At 43.5% G+C, this 26,065-nt stretch overlaps 1 long non-coding RNA gene across 1 annotated transcript; it reads left to right on the forward strand.

The window, feature by feature from the left end:
- Nucleotides 1-5,487: 5,487 nt before the first annotated feature.
- Nucleotides 5,488-25,793, forward strand: LOC117500702. The gene is made up of 4 exons (XR_004557830.1): nt 5,488-5,728; nt 21,517-21,523; nt 23,082-23,087; nt 25,783-25,793. It is a non-coding gene; the product is annotated as an uncharacterized LOC117500702 (long non-coding RNA).
- Nucleotides 25,794-26,065: the final 272 nt, after the last annotated feature.

Consider the following 26,065-nt stretch of genomic DNA (forward strand, 5'->3'; position numbering starts at 1 on the left):
TAGAGCCGTGACAGAAGTCCAGGACTGCAGCCCTAGCTTCTGGTGGGACGTAAAGTCTGTTCTTCGGCCCAGTTCCGGGGTCCGGGGTTCGTGCCAGGGCCTCCCGGACGGTTCTCTCTACGTCCCAGGTGAGGGTGGCCACGATAGTGGACTCCGGGATGATGGGTTCCGGTGGATCCGACAACTCCGTTTTGACTTCATCTTCATGTACCCGGGACAAGGCATCCGATCTCTGGTTCTTGGTCCCGGGACGGTAGGTGATCCGGAAGTCAAAACGGCCGAAGAACAGTGACCAGCGGGCTTGCCTGGGGTTCAGCCGCTTGGCGGTCCTGATATACTCCAGGTTCCGGTGGTCAGTGAAAACCGTGAATGGCACGGATGTTCCCTCCAACAGATGTCTCCACTCTTCAAGAGCCTCTTTCACCGCAAGGAGTTCTCGATTGCCGACGTCATAGTTCCGTTCGGCCGGGGTCAACCTGCGGGAAAAATAGGCACACGGGTGAAGGACCTTATCGGTCTTCCCGCTCTGGGAAAGCACAGCTCCTATCCCTGAGTCCGAGGCGTCCACTTCAACCACTAACTGGCGACTAGGATCGGGCTGCACCAGAACGGGTGCAGACGAGAAGCGCCGTTTCAACTCCTTGAACGCGGCATCGCAACGATCCGACCAGGTGAAGGGAACTTTTGGTGAGGTCAGGGCTGTCAGGGGGCTAACTACCTGACTGTAGCCCTTAATGAACCTCCTGTAGAAATTAGCAAAGCCGAGGAACTGTTGCAGCTTCCTACGGCTAGTGGGTTGGGGCCAGTCTCTCACCGCCGCAACCTTGGCCGGATCAGGAGCGACGGAGTTGGGGGAGATGATAAACCCCAGGAAGGACAAAGAGGTGCGGTGGAACTCACACTTCTCGCCCTTCACAAACAGCCGGTTCTCCAACAACCGCTGCAGGACCTGACGTACATGCCGGACATGAGTCTCAGGATCTGGAGAAAAGATGAGTATATCGTCTAGATATACGAAGACGAATCGGTGCAGGAAATCCCGCAAGACATCATTGACTAATGCTTGGAACGTCGCGGGGGCGTTGGTGAGGCCGAACGGCATGACCAGGTACTCAAAGTGACCTAATGGGGTGTTGAATGCCGTCTTCCATTCGTCTCCCTTCCGGATCCGAACCAGGTGATACGCATTTCTAAGATCCAGTTTAGTAAAGATTTTGGCTCCATGCAGGGGGGTGAACACGGAATCTAATAATGGCAACGGGTATCGGTTGCGAACCGTAATCTCATTCAGCCCCCTGTAATCAATACATGGACGAAGTCCGCCGTCTTTCTTGCCCACAAAAAAGAAACCTGCCCCCATCGGGGAGGTGGAGTTCCGGATCAGCCCGGCAGCTAATGAGTCCCGGATGTAGGTCTCCATTGATTCGCGCTCAGGTCGTGAGAGGTTGTACAGCCTGCTGGACGGGAACTCAGCGCCCGGAACCAAATCAATGGCACAATCGTACGGACGGTGCGGGGGAAGGGTGAGTGCCAGGTCCTTGCTGAAGATGTCAGCAAGATCGTGGTACTCAACCGGCACCGCCGTCAGATTGGGCGGGACTTTGACCTCCTCCTTAGCCTGGGAACCGGGAGGAACCGAGGATCCTAAACACACCCGATGGCAGGTTTCGCTCCACTGAACCACCACCCCAGACGGCCAATCGATCCGGGGATTGTGCTTTAACATCCATGGGATGCCCAAAATCACGCGGGAGGTGGCAGGAGTTACAAAAAACTCAATCTCCTCCCGGTGGTTTCCAGACACCACCAGAGTTACTGGTGGTGTCTTGTGTGTGAGTAAAGGGAGGAGGGTGCCATCTAGTGCCCGCACCTGCAATGGCGTAGGAAGCGCCACCAGAGGGAGCCCTACCTCCTTTGCCCATCTGCTGTCTAGCAGATTCCCTTCTGACCCCGTGTCCACCAGTGCTCGGGCTTGAAGGGTTAAATCCCCGCTCAGGATTGTGACTGGGAGTCGTGTGGCAATTTGTGTGTGTCTCACTTGAATGTCTTGACCCCCCCTTAGCCCAGTCTCTAAGGGCGAGTGTTGACGTTTTGGCCGTTTGGGGCAGTCTCTCTGTGTGTGCTCTGTTGAGCTGCAGAGAAAACACTCTCCACGGATCAGCCTCCCCATTTTGGCCCTGTGCGTTTCCCTAACAACATCACCAGGGGGAGCTGTTGCCCCACAAAGCGCTGCGGCTGTGGAGCGTGGGGAGGGCGGCCCCTTTTCGAACCCGGAAGGGAGAGGGGCGGCGCGTATCCGGTCACGTCCTTCGCCTCGCTCCCGACGGCGTTCCTCTAACCGATTGTCTAATCGTATAACGAGATCAATAAGCCCGTCTAAATCCCGCGGTTCGTCCTTGGCCACCAGGAGCTCCTTCAGGACCAACGACAGTCCGTTTACGAAGGCGGCGCGGAGGGCAGTGTTATTCCAGCCGGACCTCGCAGCCGCGATGCGGAAGTCGACTGCATAAACAGCTGCGCTCCGGCGCCCCTGTCTCATTGACAGCAGCACGGCTGAAGCGGTCTCTCCTCTATTTGGGTGATCGAACACTGTTCTGAACTCCCTCACAAACCCATCATATATCAGAAGGAGCCGTGAATTTTGCTCCCAAAGCGCTGTAGCCCAAGCGCGTGCCTTGCCGCGAAGCAGATTAATGACATAAGCTATCTTACTAGCATCAGTTGCGTACATGACGGGACGTTGTGCGAAGACGAGCGAACACTGCATAAGAAAGTCCGCGCACGTCTCCACACAACCCCCGTACGGCTCTGGAGGGCTTATGTATGCTTCAGGGGAAGGTGGGAGGGGTCGTTGAACGACCTGTGGAACGTCACTGTTACACACAGGATCGACAGGAGGGAGAGCCGCAGCAGCGCCCTGAGGGCGCGCTTCCACCTGCGCGGCGAGAGCCTCCACCCTGCGGTTAAGGAGGACGTTCTGCTCGGTCATTAAATCCAACCGAGCCGTGAAAGCGGTGAGGATCCGCTGCAACTCACCGATCATTCCTCCTGCGGACGCCTGTGCGCCCTGTTCTTCCATTGGCCGTTCAACAGCCGGTTGATGCCCCTCGGGATCCATGACGCTGGCCGAGATATCCTGTTGGGAAAGTGTCGGTACACGGACCCACAACAGGGGGCGCAAAGGAACGGACAATGGAGTAGGTCAAATAACAACACTTTACTGTTGTGAATGTGCACAACAAATACAACAGATTACAACAATAGATCAGAATCAATTCACAAAGGTGTCGTGTGGGCAGGCTCGAAGATAGGAGACACCTGTCCAAAGCAGAACCGGAACCACACGATTTCCTCTGCCACCAGACCCCGGGAATACTGGAGCCGCCAAGTCCCGAATTCCCAGGTGGCCACTGCCTCCGCGTGTCGGACCTGGTACTGCTGGCGAGGAACAAAAACACAATTAAAGGTGGGCGCGTTTGCACCCAGTAATCCGCACGGCAGGAAAGCTACCTCCACCTCTCGTTGGAAAAAGGTCTGTTATCACTCACAAAATCACAAAAGGTTACTGTCAAGCAGTCAGCTGAGAATATTACCTTCCAGGTAGAACGATATCTCGGCAAAGAGGTGGAGATGACGTCTTGCTGATATACCGATGCAGATCAGATGAGTGGTGACAGCTGTCACAGGTGATGAGTGTCAGCTGTCACCCCGGCTGCTCCTGTGAGGCGGCAGCGCCCTCTGGTGCCTGGAGCCCGCACTCCAGGCAGGGTGCCCTCTGGTGGTGGTGGGCCAGCAGTACCTCCTCTTCAGCAGCCCACACAACATAATCAGTCTTCTAAAGCTTTCAGCTGTTTGGCCTTTTGCAGCAGCATTGCAGGAAGGACAGCTGATTTAACACCTTTTGCGAAAACCACAACCTGCACCAGCTGATTTCAACCCTGATCCCTCTGATCTATTCAAAGTCCTGTATATCAATTCAGTTCAATGTATTTATAGGTAGTGTGTTTGTAATGCCTCACTGTGCTAACCATAAGTAAGATCTTATCAACCCCATGAGCAAGCACATTGGTGAATGTGGAAAGGCAAAACTCCCTAACTATTTTTGCTATTTTACAGGCAGAAACCTGAAGCAGACCAGACTCATTAGGGTAACCATCAGTTACTGCTATTCTATCAAGACAAAACAGAAGACATCGACACAAGATTCGCATTACATTCAGAAACATAATGGAAGGGTTGCAACGGAGACAAGTGTCACTGGTGTGCACGTCACTCTGATGACTTCTGAGGACAACCACCTGTAAGTTGCTCTCCTCTTACAGCACAAGATTTCTTGGATTATTTCAAGAAGAAAATCAACGACATTAGGTTAAACATATCCCAGCATGCCTGAACCCAGCCACTACACCCTGCTATTGAGGTGGGTGCCATCACTGAGGTAATTACCTAGATTTACAGAATTTGATAGTATCTCACTAGGCGTGCTGACGAAACTCATAACATATACAAAAAGCACAATCTGCTTATTTTATCCAATACCAACAAAACAGTTTAAGGACCTTCTGTCACTAAGGACCTTAGTGACAGAAATTTGGGGTTCCACAGGGGTCCATCTTAGGCCCCCTGCTTTTCTCCCTTTATATAGCACCAGTTGGGCACATATTGTGGCATTGCTATTGCTATACAGTTATACATGTCAATAACTACTGGTAATCTCATCCACAGAAAAACCTTAGAAGATTGCCTTGCATCAGTGAGAAGCTGGATGTCTAGCAATTTCCTACTTTTAAACTCTGATAAGATTGAAATGATGGTTCTTGGTCCAGTGAGACATCGGCATCAATTTGACTAGCTAATGCTTAGGGTAGGCTCATGTGTCATACATCACACTGACAAGCTTGGGGTCATTGTTGATCCTACGTTGTCCTTTGAGCTCCACATTAGAGATATTATGAGGACTGCTTTCTTCCACCTGCGAAATATAGTGAAGATTTATCCCATCCTTTCTATGGCTGACGCTGGGACCCTGATTCATGCGTTTGTCTCTTCTAGATTGGACTACTGCAATGTTCTATTTTCTGGTTTACCGCAGTCCAGCATTAGGGGTCTCCAATTGGTTCAAAATGCTGCTACCAGATTTTTGACAGGAAGCAGAATGTTTGACCACATACACACCCATTTTGGCATCTCTTCACTGGCTTCCTGTCCCAGTGAGATTAGATTTTAAGGTTCTGCTACTAACCTATAAAATTGTTCACGGTATACACATTCAGGTATACACTAGTGCAGTTCTACCTTAGAATTGGAATGTATTATAGAAGACATACCTTACTGAATTTTCATGGACTGGCACCTCCCTACTTAGCTGACTTAATTAAACCTTACGTACCGGCCCGGACTCTGCGTTCTCAGGGTGCAGGACTATGTTGTGTCCGTAGGGTGAATAAAAAGTTTGCGGGTTACAGAGCTTTCTCTTATCGTGCCCCTGTTCTGTGGAATGCTCTTCTGTGTCAATAAAACAGTCAGATTCTGTAGATACTTTCAAGTCCAGACTTAAGACGCACTTATTTTCCCTTTCGTATAGCTAGCATACTGGCATAGTATGTTACTATGCTTTATACCCTTTTAAGTTCATTTTATTAGAAAACGGAGCATGCTGCTCCCTCAACTTCATCTAAAGTCTGGGTCTTTTAGTGAAGCTTAGGACTCGTGGTCGGCGATCACTTTAGTATTTCTTCTGTTTTTTTCTTGTTGCTTAATGCTGAGAAATTATACTATATTTGTTGTTTTTCTGATGCCTGATTCTGTTTTTTCTCTTTGTTTGAAGTGCGGCTCCATCCAGAGATGGATGTGGTGTCTGTTTCTGCAACCCTCCCGTCCTCTGCACCGGCAATATTTCCTATATATTCGTTTTGTGAATTGTTTTGTCAATTGTGTCTGTAGCATGGCCCAAGCACAGGGTCTCCCCTTTGTGTCTGGTCTGCTTGAGGTTTCTTCCTCAGAGGGAGTTTTTCCTTACCACTGTTGCCTGTGTTCTTGCTCTGGAGGTTGGTATTTGAGGCACAACATCTGCGCCTTGAGGCAGCTTTGTTGTGATTCGGCGCTATATAAATGAAATAAATTAAATTAAATTTCATTTAATTTAATTAACAATGGGGTGTAGATCAGAGTGGCATATAGTGCAGAGTTTGTGAGCATGTTGATGCGGAATCTCAGTCACTGTGAGTACACGTTTCCCAAACGGGGGTGTGTGAGAAAAAAATAGCAATGGCAGAAGGTTCCTGTTTGTGTACATTTGGTCTGGTTATGCTTTATATCCTTTGAAATTAATGTTATTAGGAAACGGAGCGTGCCGCTCCCTCAACTTCAACCTTAAGGTTATTTGTTTCTTTTTCTGGTTGATAAGGGGGTCATTGGACAGCACCTCCTGGAATGTGGAACATTGCGAGTGATTGCAGCAACACACAAAAAACAGACGTTTTATCTTTGACATGAACATGGAGAGTGGCACAGACTTTAATCAGCTAAATTGTATTAATTATTAACTATTTCTTTTCTTCTTCTGCTGTATAATATGTAACAATAACCTACCTCCTTCTTGTACCTCTCTTCTGTTTGTCAGAAAGTCAGAAGCATCCACAAAATGTTTTCACACAAACACACTGGACCATGCTTCAGTTTGATTTGGAAATGGAATGCCCAGCGTGGTCTTTTAGTTGAACCAAAACTGAGTCCTTTGGTCTGAGTTGTGGTATGAGGCAGCTTTCACATCCGCTGTTTTGGCAGAAAACATGAAATAGTTGCTTTTTTTTCTTTTTTTTTTTTTTTTTAAGCACATCATGCATTTTTGGTAGGAGAGTAGTTAGTCGCCTACTTTAGCTGATGGAAGTGTGCATGCATATGTGTGTGAAAACAAAGAAAATTAATTTCCATTACATTCTTTTACACTTCCACTAGCAGCCTGCAACACATAACTGTGTATAAATTTCCACAATAGTTCCAAATGTTGTGGACTTCTGGTTTGACTGAAAAATAAGTGGGTGAACTAAGAACAGGATTTTTTTTCATTTTAATCCTTGTAAACTCAACTTTGAGTGAGTTCTTGCACAACAATGGTTATTGTTATTGGGGGGAGGGACAGCAGCAAGGGCTGTACAAAATTAGTAAAATGTAATGTGGGTGAGTGAACCACTGCATTTGGGCCTGCTGTCTTTTCTTCAAGATATTTCCTGCACATCAAAGTGACTTATTTAAAGGCCCATGTAGCACTCGCCATCCAACTCCACCACTATCTGCCACAAACATGTCACAGAATGCCACACGGTTGCCAGCACTCGCCAGGGGGCAGAAAGTGTTTTGGTCATGTTCAGAATGCTTTTCACTCAGCTTCACCCTGACATGCCACAAACACGCCACACAGAGGCTGGAAAGCACCAGGTTATCCATATTAAAATGGATGAAAACTGAGATAAAAGTGCTCGCGAGGTATAGCACGCTTGTCACAAACACGCCATGCAACATGCCTTCTGTGTGAGAGGTTTTACCCAAACCCAGTAAACCCTGTTCCCACCCATGTGTGCACAAACAGCAAAATCATGACAAAATTTACTGAAAAGGCACATGCTGGAGACAGCAGCCCACACGTGCACACCTGACATTTAGATGTGTGTATTTAAACCCTTTTGTTCTCACATAGGGGATGCATTCTGCACATCTCAAACTTTGACGAATGTGATGATATTCTTCTTTCTGTCTTCTTAATGACAAGTTTTTTTCAAACTATATTCCAGAAACACGAGTGGGTTTGCCAACAAAGCATATTGTGTGTGCATGTGTTTTACCATTGTATGTGTGAAAGTGAGGTATCAGTCCATGAGAGGAGTGTGATAATTTACAATGAAATGTGTGATTAAGTAGATAAATGTAAAAGTTGTAGTGTCCTGAGCTGCGGGTGGGTGCACTAAATGCACTAAGGACGTGAAGGGAATTCTGAAAGCCAGAGGGATTCCCTTAAACCAAGGTTTCCCCTCAGGGCAACGTGGCAGCCGGACACTTCAGCAGCAGAGCCTCCTGGAATGCCTCCCTGATAATAATATAATACAGCCTTTATTGTCATTGTACATATACATACATACAATGACATTTGTCCTGTGCATTTAACCATCCCAATTACAGTTAGACACAATCCAACCATGAGGAGCAGTGAGCAACCACAGTCCTTCGCCCAGGGACCCAACTCCAGATGTAGAGATGCTGCCTTGGACAGGGCAGAGAAGGAGCAGACCCTAAATTAATGTTTTTTGATTGAGGGAGGAAGCCCACATAGACATGCAAACTCCACACAGAAAGGGTGGGAAGCGTATCCTACAACCTTCTTGCTGTGAGACAATCATTGCTAACCGGTGCTAACTGGCGGCACGGTGGATTAGTATCCACCGTGCCGCCAAGTATGGCCTCCGTTCTTTTCAGTGGTATCACGTGGCCAATAGGATCATAGAGGCTTTCAGTTTATTTAAATCTGGGCTGAAAAAAACCCCCAGAATTCTTTACTGCAGCTTTTTCATGAATTACTTTTCATAATTGTTTCACTGTTCTGAATGCACTTTTATTAGTTTTATTTCAGTATTTTATTATTCTGTTTTAACTGCCTTTTATCTTTTAAATGCTCTTTTATTATCATTTTAATTATGTTTTTTTTTTTGTTTTGCTTTGGCAAAGCACTTTGAATTGCCTGTGTATGAATTGTGCTATACAAATACATTTGCCTTGTCTTGCTTTTCTACTTTACTTAGTTCACTTTGCCTCTACTGGTGGTTGGCTCTCACTGCGGTATTGTATCACTTGCTGTTCCGGAGCACAGCTGTGTTTTTCTGTATCTGTTAGCTGTTTAATCTGCCCAGTTAGATTGATCTAGTTATCTAGATTACGATTTGTTTCCCAGTGTAATCTTCACGTGCCTTAACTAAAGCACTCCTTCTGCTGAATCACCTCTAAATTATTTACACATTATTCACTTTGCGTGTTTTTAGGAATCCGCTAGCTTAGCGCAGCTACTAGCTCTTAGCCGATTTAGCATGGTGGCTTCTCCTGTCTCTCCCGCACTTTTCTGCTCTGGGTGTGAAATGTTTAGTTATTCCTCGGCCTCCTTTAGCAGTAACGGTACTTGTAATAAGTGTAGCTTATTCATAGCTTGTGGAGGCCAGGCTGGGCGAATTGGAGACTCGGCTTCCGCACCGTGGAAAATTCTACAGCTAGCCAGGCCCCTGTAGTCGGGTGCGGACCAAGGTAGCTTAGCCGCCGTTAGTTCCCCTCTGGCAGATCCCGAGCAGCCGGAAAGCAGGCCGACTGGTGACTGTGAGGAGGAGGAGCGTAGCCCTAAACAGAAGCCCCCGTGTACACCGCCAACCCGTTCACATTCTAACCGTTTTTCCCCACTCGACGACACACCCGCCGAGGATCAAACTCTGGTTATTGGCGACTCTGTTTTGAGAAATGTGAAGTTAGCGACACCAGCAACCATAGTCAATTGTCTTCCGGGGGCCAGAGCAGGCGACATTGAAGGAAATTTGAAACTGCTGGCTAGGCTAAGCGTAAATTTGGTAAGATTGTAATTCACGTCGGCAGTAATGACACCCGGTTACGCCAATCGGAGGTCACTAAAATTAACATTGAATCGGTGTGTAACTTTGCAAAAACAATGTCGGACTCTGTAGTTTTCTCTGGGCCCCTCCCCAATCGGACCGGGAGTGACATGTTAAGCCGCATGTTCTCCTTGAATTGCTGGCTGTCTGAGTGGTGTCCAAAAAATGAGGTGGGCTTCATAGATAATTATCAAAGCTTCTGGGGAAAACCTGGTCTTGTTAGGAGAGACGGCATCCATCCCACTTTGGATGGAGCAGCTCTCATTTCTAGAAATCTGGCCAATTTCTTAAATCCTCCAAACCGTGACTATCCAGGGTTGGGACCAGGAAGCAGAGTTGTAGTCTTACACACCTCTCTGCAGCTTCTCTCCCCCTGCCATCCCCTCATTACCCATCCCCGTAGAGACGGTGTCTGCTCCCAGACCACCAATAACCAGCAAAAATCTATTTAAGCATAAAAATTCAAAAAGAAAAAAATAATATGGCACCTTCAACTGCACCACAGACTAAAACAGTTAAATGTGGTCTATTAAACATTAGGTCTCTCTCTTCTAAGTCCCTGTTGGTAAATGATATAATAATTGATCAACATATTGATTTATTCTGCCTTACAGAAACCTGGTTACAGCAGGATGAATATGTTAGTTTAAATGAGTCAACACCCCCGAGTCACACTAACTGTCAGAATGCTTGTAGCACGGGCCGAGGCGGAGGATTAGCAGCAATCTTCCATTCCAGCTTATTAATTAATCAAAAACCCAGACAGAGCTTAATTCATTTGAAAGCTTGACTCTAGTCTTGTCCATCCAAATTGGAAGTCCAAAAACCAGTTTTATTTGTTATTATCTATCGTCCACCTGGTCATTACTGTGAGTTTCTCTGTGAATTTTCAGACCTTTTGTCTGACTTAGTGCTTAGCTCAGATAAGATAATTATAGTGGGCGATTTTAACATCCACACAGATGCTGAGAATGACAGCCTCAACACTGCATTTAATCTATTATTAGACTCTATTGGCTTTGCTCAAAAAGTAAATGAGTCCACCCACCACTTAATCATATCTTAGATCTTGTTCTGACTTATGGTATGGAATAGAAGACTTAACAGTATTCCCTGAAAACTCCCTTCTGTCCTGATCATTTCTTAATAACATTTACATTTACTCTGATGGACTACCCAGCAGTGGGGAATAAGTTTCATTACACTAGAAGTCTTTCAGAAAGCGCTGTAACTAGGTTTAAGGATATGATTCCTTCTTTATGTTCTCTAATGCCATATACCAACACAGTGCAGAGTAGCTACCTAAACTCTGTAAGTGAGATAGAGTATCTCGTCAGTAGTTTTACATCCTCATTGAAGACAACTTTGGATGCTGTAGCTCCTCTGAAAAAGAGAGCTTTAAATCAGAAGTGCCTGACTCCGTGGTATAACTCACAAACTCGTAGCTTAAAGCAGATAACCCGTAAGTTGGAGAGGAAATGGCGTCTCACTAATTTAGATCATCTTCACTTAGCCTGGAAAAAGAGTCTGTTGCTCTATAAAAAAAAGCCCTCCGTAAAGCTAGGACATCTTTCTACTCATCACTAATTGAAGAAAATAAGAACAACCCCAGGTTTCTTTTCAGCACTGTAGCCAGGCTGACAAAGAGTCAGAGCTCTATTGAGCTGAGTATTCCATTAACTTTAACTAGTAATGACTTCATGACTTTCTTTGCTAACAAAATTTTAACTATTAGAGAAAAAATTACTCATAACCATCCCAAAGACGTATCGTTATCTTTGGCTGCTTCAGTGATGCCGGTATTGGTTAGACTCTTTCTCTCCGATTGTTCTGTCTGAGTTATTTTCATTAGTTACTTCATCCAAACCATCAACATGTCTATTAGACCCCATTCCTACCAGGCTGCTCAAGGAAGCCCTACCATTATTTAATGCTTCGATCTTAAATATGATCAATCTATCTTTGTTAGTTGGCTATGTACCACAGGCTTTTAAGGTGGCAGTAATTAAACCATTACTTAAAAAGCCATCACTTGACCCAGCTATCTTAGCTAATTATAGGCCAATCTCCAACCTTCCTTTTCTCTCAAAAATTCTTGAAAGGGTAGTTGTAAAACAGCTAACTGATCATCTGCAGAGGAATGGTCTATTTGAAGAGTTTCAGTCAGGTTTTAGAATTCATCATAGTACAGAAACAGCATTAGTGAAGGTTACAAATGATCTTCTTATGGCCTCGGACAGTGGAGTCATCTCTGTGCTTGTTCTGTTAGACCTCAGTGCTGCTTTTGATACTGTTGACCATAAAATTTTATTACAGAGATTAGAGCATGCCATAGGTATTAAAGGCACTGCGCTGCGGTGGTTTGAATCATATTTGTCTAATAGATTACAATTTGTTCATGTAAATGGGGAATCTTCTTCACAGACTAAAGTTAATTATGGAGTTCCACAAGGTTCTGTGCTAGGACCAATTTTATTCACTTTATACATGCTTCCCTTAGGCAGTATTATTAGACGGCATTGCTTAAATTTTCATTGTTACGCAGATGATACCCAGCTTTATCTATCCATGAAGCCAGAGGACACACACCAATTAGCTAAACTGCAGGATTGTCTTACAGACATAAAGACATGGATGACCTCTAATTTCCTGCTTTTAAACTCAAATAAAAACTGAAGTTATTGTACTTGGCCCCACAATCTTAGAAACACGGTGTCTAACCAGATCCTTACTCTGGATGGCATTACCCTGACCTCTAGTAATACTGTGAGAAATCTTGGAGTCATTTTTGATCAGGATATGTCATTCAAAGCGCATATTAAACAAATATGTAGGACTGCTTTTTTGCATTTACGTAATATCTCTAAAATCAGAAAGGTCTTGTCTCAGAGTGATGCTGAAAAAACTAATTCATGCATTTATTTCCTCTAGGCTGGACTATTGTAATTCATTATTATCAGGTTGTCCTAAAAGTTCCCTAAAAAGCCTTCAGTTAATTCAAAATGCTGCAGCTAGAGTACTAACGGGGACTAGAAGGAGAGAGCATATCTCACCCATATTGGCCTCTCTTCATTGGCTTCCTGTTAATTCTAGAATAGAATTTAAAATTCTCCTTCTTACTTATAAGGTTTTGAATAATCAGGTCCCATCTTATCTTAGGGACCTCATAGTACCATATCACCCCAATAGAGCGCTTCGCTCTCAGACTGCAGGCTTACTTGTAGTTCCTAGGGTTTGTAAGAGTAGAATGGGAGGCAGAGCCTTCAGCTTTCAGGCTCCTCTCCTGTGGAACCAGCTCCCAATTCAGATCAGGGAGACAGACACCCTCTCTACTTTTAAGATTAGGCTTAAAACTTTCCTTTTTGCTAAATCTTATAGTTAGGGCTGGATCAGGTGACCCTGAACCATCCCTTAGTTATGCTGCTATAGACGTAGACTGCTGGGGGGTTCCCATGATGCACTGTTTCTTTCTCTTTTGCTCTGTATGCACCACTCTGCATTTAATCATTAGTGATCGATCTCTGCTCCCCTCCACAGCATGTCTTTTTCCTGGTTCTCTCCCTCAGCCCCAACCAGTCCCAGCAGAAGACTGCCCCTCCCTGAGCCTGGTTCTGCTGGAGGTTTCTTCCTGTTAAAAGGGAGTTTTTCCTTCCCACTGTAGCCAAGTGCTTGCTCACAGGGGGTCGTTTTGACCGTTGGGGTTTTACATAATTATTGTATGGCCTTGCCTTACAATATAAAGTGCCTTGGGGCAACTGTTTGTTGTGATTTGGCGCTATATAAAAAAAATTGATTGATTGATTGAATTGACTTCATGACTCTCTTTTGGTTAGTGGGTCAGGAGCTTTTACTCTCACCACTTCTCCAACAAGGTCTTGGCTAACTCTCATCTTCCATGCCTTTGAGAAGTTAATGGAGGCCGTCACATACAGGACAGTTTGTCCTCCTCCACAAGGTATCCAACTCCCAGGACCTTGTTGTCTTATTCCTTCATCTGATTTGGGATTATAAAAACTGTCTTCTGCTACCAATGTTTCTGATTCTTGGTGCTGCACCGTGCTGTTTTTGTGTATTATTCTTTGATCTAAATAAACTCCAAAAGATATTGATGCTCTTGTATCATCCCTTGACTTATTTGTTTAAAAAAGTTGTATTATCGATGATTTCGACGGCTTAGTGTTGGACACTGTTGCCTCAACATCATTGGATTGATTCCCACCTGTGGTCTTTCTGTGTGGAGCCTGTTCTTCTCGTGTTTGCGTGAGTTCCCTCCGGGTGCTCCAGATTCCTCCCACTTCCAAAGACACACAGGTTAGGTGGACTGGAAACTTTAAATTGTCCGTAGGAGTATATGTGGGTGTGAATGTGTTTGTTTGTCTGTATGTGGCTCTGTGACAGACCGGTGTCCAGTCCAGGGTGAACCCCACTTCACGCCCTATGACTCCCTATCACACCCCGACTCCCCCTGTGACCCTCAATTGTAGTAAGCGGTTGAAGATGAGATGTATAAGATGTATGTCTAATTGTACTGACTTTTGTTGCATTGAGGTTTTACTTTGGAACCTGTATTTTCAAAATAGTATTTATAAACTTTTTAATTTTTTTTTTTTTTTTTTTTTTTATTCATATGAAGAAACATTACTCAACTTACACATAATAATGCAATTGCTGGGATGTGGCACAATTCTGAATAGTTTGTAGTGGTTCTGCACACGGGTGAATTCCTTTCTGTAGTACAGTGTAAATAATACAGTGTCATTTATTACAAAGAAACCAGCTGCTGAATAACCTTGACAAAGATTTATGTCTCTTTGTGTGTGTTTGACCATTTGACCGTGTGTGTGTGTGTGTGTGTGTGAGGAAATGAGGTGACCTGAACACTGACAGACTGCTTTGTCAGATGTCAAGGGAGAGTCGCCCAATCAGCTCGTCTTTGTGTCTACTGTGTGTGACACACACACACACACATCAGTGTCCTTTCCCTGTCAATGACAATGAGAAGTTGTTCAATATGTAATATTTATAAAATTCAATAAGATGTGTGAATGCTTTTTGCCCTTAAAAATACCTGATTTTATTCTGTGATTAAACAGGCAGCACGGTGTCTTAGTGGTTCATGCTGTTGCCTCACAGCAAGAAGGGCCATGGGATCACTTCCCGCCTGGTCCTTTCTGTGTGGAATTTCTGTCCAGGTGATCTGATGTCCTCCCCTTTCCAAAGACATGCAGCTTAGAGGAACTGGACACTTAACTTGACTGTAGGTGTGCATGTGCCAATGTGTTTGTCTCGCCCAGTGGTGGGCACAGTTCAGCTAATCTGATATCAGACAATTATCGAAGCTAATGTTTTTGCTATCGGATTAGCTGTTGGGTATTTTCTCCTCCAAACATTCTTAAAACCTTTGATAAGACAAACAGAGTCAAGAAACACCAGTGAGACAGAAAGTCAAATTAATCACGCGCGGAGTGCAGCCAGGCTGTACACCAAGGCTACACTAAAGTCTGGCCTGTGCTCCCGCTCTTTTTATTAGAGAAGCCCTCATTACATCATAAAACTTGTCCTAGGGGGGGGCAACGCGAGACAAGTTTCTTCCCGTAACATAAACACATACGTCAATAAGTGCAGCTGTAAGGAAAAACAGTTTCTTTCTTTTACTCTTATCGTCGAAGGTCAGCACATCCCGTTCGTCTGTTGCAGTTATCAGCTGTTGTGCATCTGCCTGGAGTGTCCTGGTCTTCACACTAAGCATCACATCACAACAGTCAAAACAACCTTCAGTTCTTTTACTCCCAGTTCAGCCTGACCCCGTCATGCTTCACTCCCAGTTGTATAATAATAATAATAAGTACATCCAGCTCTTCATTCCCAGTTCAGATTGACCCCAGCATGCTAAAACAAGGTTGAATAACACGTACATTCTTGGGGTTAGGTGCAAACAGCACAACACCGTTCTCATGAGAAAGAAGACAAAGGTACAAATGTTTAACAGTGATAACATATATACAAAATCTTTAACATTAGCTTTTCAGTTTTAAAACCATCATCGGACCAATTATCTTCCGATAAATTTAGTTCCAATAACTTTCACTCCGATAACATTTTTTGCTGGTAAAGTTTAATGGTCAAAAACGTTTGTAAACCCTAAAATCAAACATTTTGTGTTTTTAGCAGACTGGCTGCCTGTCACTTGCTGATGACATCATCATTAAGTGCAAAGGGTGATTAGCCACTCCAAGCAGGGAGCATTGTGGGTAGTGTAGTTCAGGTTCACTTTGGACGTTACTGTAACTCATCCACTCGACACAAAAAACAAAACAAAAAAAATTTTAACATTATTTTATTTTATTTCTTTGTGGCTGTAATTTAATCACCAAGACTCAGTGGTTGAGAGGAACTCTCACGGCGCAGCTGTGTCTACAGAGGGAGGGACTTTTCTTCACGTTTTTAGACACTGTTTTGGAATTTTTAAAAAAGGATGCTTTATGTGGATTATTTATTCAGATGAATCCCACTGAAACTAACAGGTAAGAATTTTTATTTACTACATGTGTTGTACTCTGCCAATCAATGCATTAATGGATGTATTTCGGTTGTTTAAGCCGCAGAGTTCAAAACGTGTGAAAAAAGCAGCAGCTTTTAGCTCATAAATGATGGTGTATCTAATACCGAGATAAACTGTGACTTCTAATACTGTGTTTTACTGCTTTTGAAAGATGGTGACACAGTGTTTGGGGTTTTATTTTTTTAATTTATTCATTTTTCATGTGTTCTTTGTGTTTGTGATCCTTAAATTTACCCAGCAGCCCCCGCGGCGCTTAAAGTGAACTGGTTTATCAGAAGCCGCCAGTGTAATCTGATGTGTCCGCATCCAAATCAGTACTAATAGTTATCGCTTATCTGTAATAAAGATAATTTTTTTTAGCAGTTTATTGGTTTATCGTCATAAAAGATAACTTTTCAGTTATCTGATTGATGGTTATCCAAGCTAACTTTTTGGTTAGCCCACTACTGGTCTTGCCCAGCGACTGTCATGATCCGGCCCTTTAGGCCCTGCTGGTATTGTTCTTGACCCTGTTCATCTTCTCTGCTCTGAGCCTTCTGTGTTTTGTCACATCCAGTTTTCATGGTCATGCTTCGGTTGTAATTGGTTTTGTTTGATTTACTCTCTGTGTATCATTTGCTTACCACATTTATAATTTTACTTTACTGCTTATTGTTTTGCTTTCACTCTTGGTCCCTTTAGTTGTTATAGTCTTAGTTTTGTTCTGTTTATCACATTTATTGTTTTATGCTTTAGTCTCAGGTTTTGGTTATTTGTCTTGCAGTGTTTCTTATCAGGTTAAGTTCTGTTTGTTATTTATTGTGCTTTTCTATAACCTCCGGTTTTGTTTGCTTATCATTTATTTTCTAGTTAGTCATTTGTCTGTTTGCCCTCTTTAGACTAGTCACGGTATTTCTTAGTTCTGCCCCTTTTTGTTTTGCTCACGCATTGTTGTTTGTCTAGAACACATCACGTTATTCTGTTAGTTCTTCTGTCACCTACTTATCTTGCTTTGCACCACTTTTGTTTTGCCCTCCTGCACACTCTTGCCTTTCTTCTCTCTTCTTTGTTCACTTAACCACACCTCTTTCCAGAACCTTCCACACACCTGCTTCACATCAACCTGATTAGTTTGCTCCTCTTTAAAACCATCACAGTTCCACCGCTCACTGCCTGATTGTTGACTTAGATCACTTTCTCGCCTCTCGTCTTGTCCAGTTTGCGCTTTATTATTTTTGACCTTGCCTGTGTACTCTGTCCTCCGCCTCGCTGTAGCCCTGAACTCTGCCTGTTTTTTTACTCTGCTTTTGCTCTGCCTGCTATACTCCTTGACGATGTTGGTACGAACACTGCTCGTTTCTTGGACACGACCCTGCCTGTTCCATGTCTGATCCCTCTGCGTGTAAGTCTGACTTCATGTGTACCGAACCCACTGCCTGGTCATCAGATAAAGCTATTTATCCTCCACAATCAACCATGTCTGTGAGTTTGCATTGGTCTCCTACTGCTTCCTGCATCAAACCATCACCAGCCCTGACAGTGACCACTGGATTAGGCTCCAGCAACCATTTGTGCTTTTTTCCCCCATTCAGAATCATCCTATTATTCTTTATCTTTTATTGAACCAAGAATATATTGTCACATTTATGAGTGTGTTCTAATGTTTGGAAGTGATCATTTATGTATTAATAGAGCTTGTTGCTGTTGAAGAATATATTACTCATATGCTCATAGTGATCAATATTTATCAATGCTTATTAAACATGTAATCAATAGCTAAGGTTAATTACATGATATCTATATATTCAAATACTTTTGAAATATATGTTTGTATGCTTTTGAACTGTGTATTGTGTGTACCAAATTAAAGGTATGTTATGTTTATGATTACGTATATTTGCTTTTGTTTCAAGATTTTGCTTTTTCTTTTTTAGTTCAGTTTCTTAGCATGCTGTTATAAAGATGATTTACTTATATAATCATTTTCAAAGTGTTGTAAATGTGATGTTTCCCTGTTTCGGTCAGGCCCCGAAAGATACATTGACAAACAGCCATATGTTGCAAACAGCATGGAACAGGATGCCAGTACTGACCACAAACAGTCAGAGGAGGAGACTAAACTTGATACGCAGGTATCAGGAGACTTGTTTGTCAGAAGGTTGTGCAATTTTGAAATATGCAAACATTCTTGTGGTATAACTGCGTGATGAGACTTGCTGACAGTCCTTCAGTTAGCAGTTTTTGCCCAAAAACAATTTATCACTTTAGGCACAGGTGTCACTTCAGGAGAAGACGTAAGAAGACTGCACAGCGTGAGTAGGCAGGACCAATGCTGCGAAGCAGAGGGATGAAGACCATTCAGATGAAGGATAACGCTGGGACCCTCAGAACTTCTGGGCATGATCTCACTCATTCTGTAAAACTTACATTCTGTGACATTTAAATTCTGTTTAATAAATCTCTGAGTGGTGGTCTAGCCTTCAGGGTAATTATGTTCAAACTTAAATAACTGGTCAAAACCTTCTTTCAAATCAACGGACGCACAGGATAAGAGAGTCAGGGGAGAGTGAGGTCACTGGAGACCCCTGACTTATCCCAAGAACTGGTGACCCCGACGTGATTTGAAGAAGGTAATTAATGAATTAAAATTGTAATGATGATTTGTTGTCACTAGCCTATCCACTGTTTACTTTTTCCAATAGTTATTGGTTGGCTGGATGAGTTTTGTTTGCTGTGGCTAATTGATTGCCTTTTCTCTGTACCCAAAGTCTTTTTTTGTAATTTGAAATTGTTGCAATAAATTTTATTTGTTGTTAGGTGGCGCATAATGTGTTTTGGAAATGGGTATTTCCTATAGGGTGGAAAAATGTTGCATCAGCCTATAGCATAAAGACATAATGTGTGCCCTGCCATAAAGAAATCACAAAATAGTGATAATTTCTTCAAGGTCAGATTACTCGATAGTTAACAACAACAACAAAAAAAATTTCTCCCAGCAAGGTGATGCCCATCACTCATTTTTTTTCCTCTTAATATTGTGGTTATGACTTGCAGACTTGAGTGTTTTGCTTTTTCCTGTCACAAATCCATGATGGCGATTGTTGGAGTTGTGTTCACCGGGCCCTCGAAGGCAGAGAGTGATGTAGCAATCTCCACCCTCTCTGCGCATTGTTGCCACATCGAATCATTTAGCACAGTGTGTTTATCAACATTATGAATCATGTACTGTATATTGGAAATTTATACAAATTGTGGTTGCCTGCTTTTTTTTTTTTTTTTTTTTTTTTTGTGGTTGGCAGGTGACTGATAGGCTCATCCACCCAGGGTGGGCCCAAATGCCTCAAAGGGTGGGCAAGGTACTCTAAGGTCCGCCCATGATGGACCTTAGAGTCAGTCACTCCTTCGCTCATCCTCTGTTTCCAATGCTCACTGACCTCATGTGGGTATGTGTGCGTAGAAGTGCTGACATGAGGAAATGATCGCTCAGTGTGTGTGTTTTCATGAATAAGCCGCTAAGCTATGTGTACATCTGGACAGCTTTTGATGCTGAACTTTATTGCCAACTAAACTTCGCTCTGTGTGCACGCACACAGCAAACCTTTGCTGAGAGTCAAAGGACACCTTGCTTAAACATTTGCAGTGAGCTTTCCCACTGTTCGTCAAACGCAGCCTTTCCAGCAAACTTTAATTTCTTTTTTCCACAATGCAACTCTACATTGTGATTTCTAGTTGGATTATCACATGTGATTTATTTATGGCATTGTTTTTTCCAGCATTCCACCACAGTTGCGTGGTCCTGGTGCACTGCGCTGCGAAATGCTCCTGGAGGTGAGATTCATGTTTCATATGTTGTCATGGCAAAACAGTTCCACGTCATATGTCCGACATAATTAAATGTGCTCAAGCAATAATTTGTTTATTACAGCAGTGAGATTCATTCAGCTCTGAGCCTCTGACATGATGTGTGACAGCGTGTGCACCTGCCCATCAGCCACCATGGTGTCACAGATCTGATGGGCACAATATTTCACATTTTTTATGTTGCCATGGGGAGGAATATTATCTGTACTGTAAGATCTATTATGGATATAACAGCCTGTCCAGATTTGCTGTGCCGTGTGCTGTGCCACACATTGACCCGCGGTGGACACGGAGCTTTCTGTGTATTTGCGCTGTGTTCACATCTCCTGCAATCGGATGGCTGCGTGCCATAACAGTTCCTTTGTGCTCCAGGATGGGAGAATAACAGTAGAGGTGTATAAGTGGCATTTGCAGGTCATGTGGGCAGGCTTTGCCATGCCTGATCCATCTCGAAGTTCCCTCATACATGCTCAAATTGTTTCGGATCTTGTTTATGCTGCCTTCAGCATATGTAAATTGTGGTCAGATGGCGCTCAGACCGCCATCGGATAGGTGTCCCACCTTGACGGTGCAAAGAGTGTTTTGAACATGTGCAACAGACTCGGGCAGCCGGCTGAATGGAGCCAACTTGGGGACTTTCGCGAACTGCTGTCAGAACGTTTTGGAACTGAAATCTGACACTTTTCTGACGCCATTCTGCATCATTCTGGCTATGCGTGAGGGGGTACAAATGACATGACGGGGCTACCTAATTTATCACTTAGTGATAAAAGAGGCACGACTAAAGATGAATACAGTAGTGTTCAGAATAATAGTAGTGCTATGTGACTAAAAAGATTAATCCAGGTTTTGAGTATATTTCTTATTGTTACATGGGAAACAAGGTACCAGTAGATTCAGTAGATTCTCACAGATCCAATAAGACCAAGCATTCATGATATGCACACTCTTAAGGCTATGAAATTGGGCTATTAGTAAAAAAAAAAAAGTAGAAAAGGGGGTGTTCACAATAATAGTAGTGTGGCATTCAGTCAGTGAGTTCGTCAATTTTGTGGAACAAACAGGTGTGAATCAGGTGTCCCCTATTTAAGGATGAAGCCAGCACCTGTTGAACATGCTTTTCTCTTTGAAAGCCTGAGGAAAATGGGACGTTCAAGAAATTGTTCAGAAGAACAGCATAGTTTGATTAAAAAGTTGTTTGGAGAGGGGAAAACTTATACGCAGGTGCAAAAAATTATAGGCTGTTCATCTACAATGATCTCCAATGCTTTAAAATGGACAAAAAACCATAGACACGTGGAAGAAAATAGAAAACAACCATCAAAATGGATAGAAGAATAACCAGAATGGCAAAGGCTCACCCATTGATCAGCTCCAGGATAATCAAAGACAGTCTGGAGTTACCTGTAAGTGCTGTGACAGTTAGAAGATGCCTGTGTGAAGCTAATTTATTTGCAAGAATCCCCCGCAAAGTCCCTCTGTTAAATAAAAGACGTGCAGAAGAGGTTAGTTTGCCAAAGAACACATCAACTGGCCTAAAGAGAAATGGAGGAATATTTTGTGGACTGATGAGAGTAAAATTGTTCTTTTTGGGTCCAAGGGCCGCGGACAGTTTGTGAGACAACCCCACAGTTCACAGTGAAGACAGTGAAGCATCATGATATGGGCATGTTTCTCCTACTATGGTGTTGGGCCTATATATCGCATACCAGGTATCATGGATCAGTTTGGATATGTCAAAAATACTTGAAGAGGTCATGTTGCCTTATGCTGAAGAGGACATGCCCTTGAAATGGGTGTTTCAACAAGACAATGGTGGGGACAATGACCCCAGGGACCTCGTAGTACCATATCACCCCAATAGAGCGCTTCGCTCTCAGACTGCAGGCTTACTTGTAGTTCCTAGGGTTTGTAAGAGTAGAATGGGAGGCAGAGCCTTCAGCTTTCAGGCTCCTCTCCTGTGGAACCAGCTCCCAATTCAGATCAGGGAGACAGACACCCTCTCTACTTTTAAGATTAGGCTTAAAACTTTCCTTTTTGCTAAAGCTTATAGTTAGGGCTGTTGGGAAAGTGTAGGAACACGGACCCACAACAGGGGGCGCAAATGAACGGACAGTGGAGTAAGTCAAAATAACAACGCTTTACTGTTGTGAATGTGCACAACGAATACAACCAATCACAGCAATGGACAACAGTCAATTCACAAAAGTGTCGTGTGGGCAGGCTCGAAGATAGGAGACGCCTCTCCAAGGTAAGACTGGAACCACACGGCTTCCTCCGCCACAGGACCCCGGGAATACTGGAGCCGCCAAGTCCCGAACTCCCAGGTGGCCACTGCCTCCGCGTGTCGGACCTGGTACTGCTGGCGAGGAGCAAAGAACAGTTAGATGGGGGCGCGTATGCACCCAGGACTCCGAACAGCAGGAAAGGTACCTCCACCTCTCGTTGGAACAGTAATCCAAAAAACTAGCTCAATCCAAAAGATGCACTCTATTTGCTTTGATACGTTACCTCTCTGGTAGAAACGATATCTCGGCAAATGAGGTGGAGATGCCGTCCTGCTGATATACCTCCGTAGTGATTGGGATCAGCTGTCTCCGGTGATGGGTGACAGCTGTCATCCTGGCTGCTCCTGTAAGGCGGCAGCGCCCTCCGGTGCCTGGAGCCCGCACTCCAGGCAGGGCGCCCTCTAGTGGTGGTGGGCCAGCAGTACCTCCTCTTCAGCGGCCCACACAACAAGGGCTGGATCAGGTGACCCTGAACCATCCCTTAGTTATGCTGCTACAGACGTAGACTGCTGGGGGGTTCCCATGATGCACTGTTTCTTTCTCTTTTTGCTCTGTATGCACCACTCTGCATTTAATCATTAGTGATCGATCTCTGCTCCCCTCCACAGCATGTCTTTTTCCTGGTTCTCTCCCTCAGCCCCAACCAGTCCCAGCAGAAGACTGCCCCTCCCTGAGCCTGGTTCTGCTGGAGGTTTCTTCCTGTTAAAAGGGAGTTTTTCCTTCCCACTGTAGCCAAGTGCTTGCTCACAGGGGGTCGTTTTGACCGTTGGGGTTTTACATAATTATTGTATGGCCTTGCCTTACAATATAAAGCGCCTTGGGGCAACTGTTTGTTGTGATTTGGCGCTATATAAAAAAATTGATTGATTGATTGAAGCACACTAGTAAATGAGCAAAATCTTGGTTCCAAACCAACAAAATTAATGCCTCGCAGATGTGAAGAAATCACGAAAAACTGTGGTTATACAACTAAATACTAGTTTAGTGATTCACAGGATTGTTAAAAAAGCAGTTTGAACATAATAGTTTTGAGTTTGTAGCGTCAACAGCAGATGCTACTATTATTGTGAACACCCCCTTTTCTACTTGGATTTGTGAGAATCTACTGAATCTACTGGTACTTTGTTTCCCATGTAAAATTTACTCAAAACCTGGATTAATCTTTTTAGTCACATAGCACTCTGAACACTACTGTATGTGAAGAGGTGAGAGTGAGAATGTGTCGGACAACAAATTGTGTATCTACACGTCACATGTTCCTATAGCTACTGCTTGAACATTAAATCCTGGATGAAAAACAACATGAATCATTTTTACAGTTTACATGTTTCAGAGGTCTGTGGCTGTGTTTAATTCACAATCATTTAAGACACACCTTTTAGATATTTCTGATTGTTTTTGTTACTTCAATAATAAAAGTAAGAAGCCCAATCAGAGATTCTGACGTCTGCCAAACCGGATCCAGATCACCTCCAAAATTCAGTGGTCTTCCATGACCTAATATGTATGTGTGGTGTAAATTTGTTGAGAATGTGTGAAGTAGTTTTGACATAATCCTTAAAAGCCTATAAATTGAAATCCGGATCACCTCCAAAATTTAACAGAATCTTCATTGGTCTATTTATCTGTGGTGAAAAATGTTCTTATTAAATATGTATTTCTGCTATTTTATTTACAAATTTATTTTTGTATCATGTTGTTTGTTGTTCCTGAAAGGACCACACTGGAAATAAGTGTTTTTCATGTTATGTGTCTATTGTACATGTATGATTTTTTTGTTTTGTTTTGTTTTGCTTTTTTTGTTTTTTTTAGCAAAGATGAAGATGAACTTGCCTAACAGAGAGCTGAGCTGGATGTTACTATCAATTCTTTTGACTTCATTTTCCCATGTTTTTCTTTTCTATATCTGTAAAAAAAAAAAAAACATTTTTAAATTCATTTTTGAATCTGTTTTTGCATCCAGGTGCATAACACCTCATCGTTTTGAAAGTTTTTTGGGAGTAAAACCATGTATCCAACAACCTGCTGCATTGAAATGTCTGTGATTTACAATGTGACCAGTGTGCGATCACATGCTAGTGTCGTCACTCTCAGTATATCTCAGTCTGTGACATATTACATAAGCAAAACACACACACGTGCACGTATAACTGCAGGTTCATACAGCAATGAGATGAGGCTCTCCCTGAGAAAGTCCTACAGGCACACTGCACACATAACCCTAGAAGCATATCAACAAAAAAAAAAAAACACCTACACAGCGTGGAACACAAAAACACAATCAACCAGTCCCACAGCAACTGTACCAAACCCTCTGAAACTCAGTTATTTTCCCATCTATAATTTACAAAGTCAGCCAACCCAAATTAGATTATGACACAGCGAGGAGCATTTTGAAAACACTTTATTGTGTCTGCATGGACCCAGCGGTTTGGTAATGCCGACGGTCTTCTGCATTTTTGGGCAACAGAAAAACTCAATACAAGGAATAAGAATGTCAGTGTGGTCAGGTGTTGAATCATTAAGACCACGGGCAGGGTCATGAAGGTCCAACAGTTCGCTGAACCTATCATTCGAGCACATCATTGTATTGATGACCTTCTCAACTGAGGTGGACCACAAACATTTGGCCCTTCACTACCACCTGATTGCCCCATTCATTGCTTAAGTCACACTGAATTGTCAGTCACACTACTATGTTGTACAGACATTCAAATAGAAAGTGATTTGGTTCACCATATATTCTTTCAGCATTAATTCAATTTAAAAATTCACATTTTGCCTACAGGTGTCAAAGGTGAAGAGAGAGGTAGTAAGAACCATAGGCATATAGTGAGCTCTATGTACAGTTGAGCACTAATGACAGAAAAAAAGACTATTGGCCAGACAGAGTCACTCTGCTGGAAATGTTGTGCAGCATAGGTTCTACCAGAAGACTCAGATCTTTAGGGAGTCACTCAGAATTGGTTAATTGACATCAGCTTCATTCATCGGCTTTAAACCAATAGGAACAGTGCATATTCCTTAGAACATCAATGATCTCGCTGTTCACAGATCACCAAAAGGACATCCCCTTCTTTTCCTAACCATTACCAGTTGGTGCCTGTCATCCCTGTCTGAGGGTAAGCTCCGCCCCACCTCTTCCATTGGCAGGATTTGCTATCATCTCAACTCTACTCTCTTCCATGGTGATGGGACCGATGTAAGATGCAGGTGGAAATGTGATGGCAGGCAAGTTGAGTGTGTTGAGAAAACTCCTCAAAGTGCTCCTTTGAGGAGCACTTTGAGGAGTTCATGTATGAAAAAATGAGTGGGAGAGAAGGTTGAACAAGGTAGACTGATGGACTGCATTTATAGAGCGCTTTTCCATCTGCATCAGAAGCTCAAAGCCGTTTGCAGTTATGCCTCACAGTCACCCATTCACACAGACACACTCACACACTGATATCAGGATGCTCTCATGCAAGGTGTTCACTAACACACCAGGAGCAGCTAGGGAATTAAGGACCTTGCCCAAGGGCCCTTAGTGATTTTCTGGTCTGGCTAGGTTTTGAACCGATGATCCTCTGGTCTGAAGCCCAGTGCTTAACCACTAGACCATCACCTCCCTTCCAACTGATGGGCTGTAAGGATAAAGTGAGGACAGCTACTATGAGTACCTGTGAGCAGGTATATTGTATAAATGTTCAGGAAGTAACACTACAGACTGAAGAAAAAGTAGAGAAGGCCAGAAG

The sequence above is a fragment of the Thalassophryne amazonica genome, chromosome 19, assembly GCF_902500255.1.
Source record: "Thalassophryne amazonica chromosome 19, fThaAma1.1, whole genome shotgun sequence".
Taxonomy (NCBI): Eukaryota; Metazoa; Chordata; class Actinopteri; order Batrachoidiformes; family Batrachoididae; genus Thalassophryne; species Thalassophryne amazonica.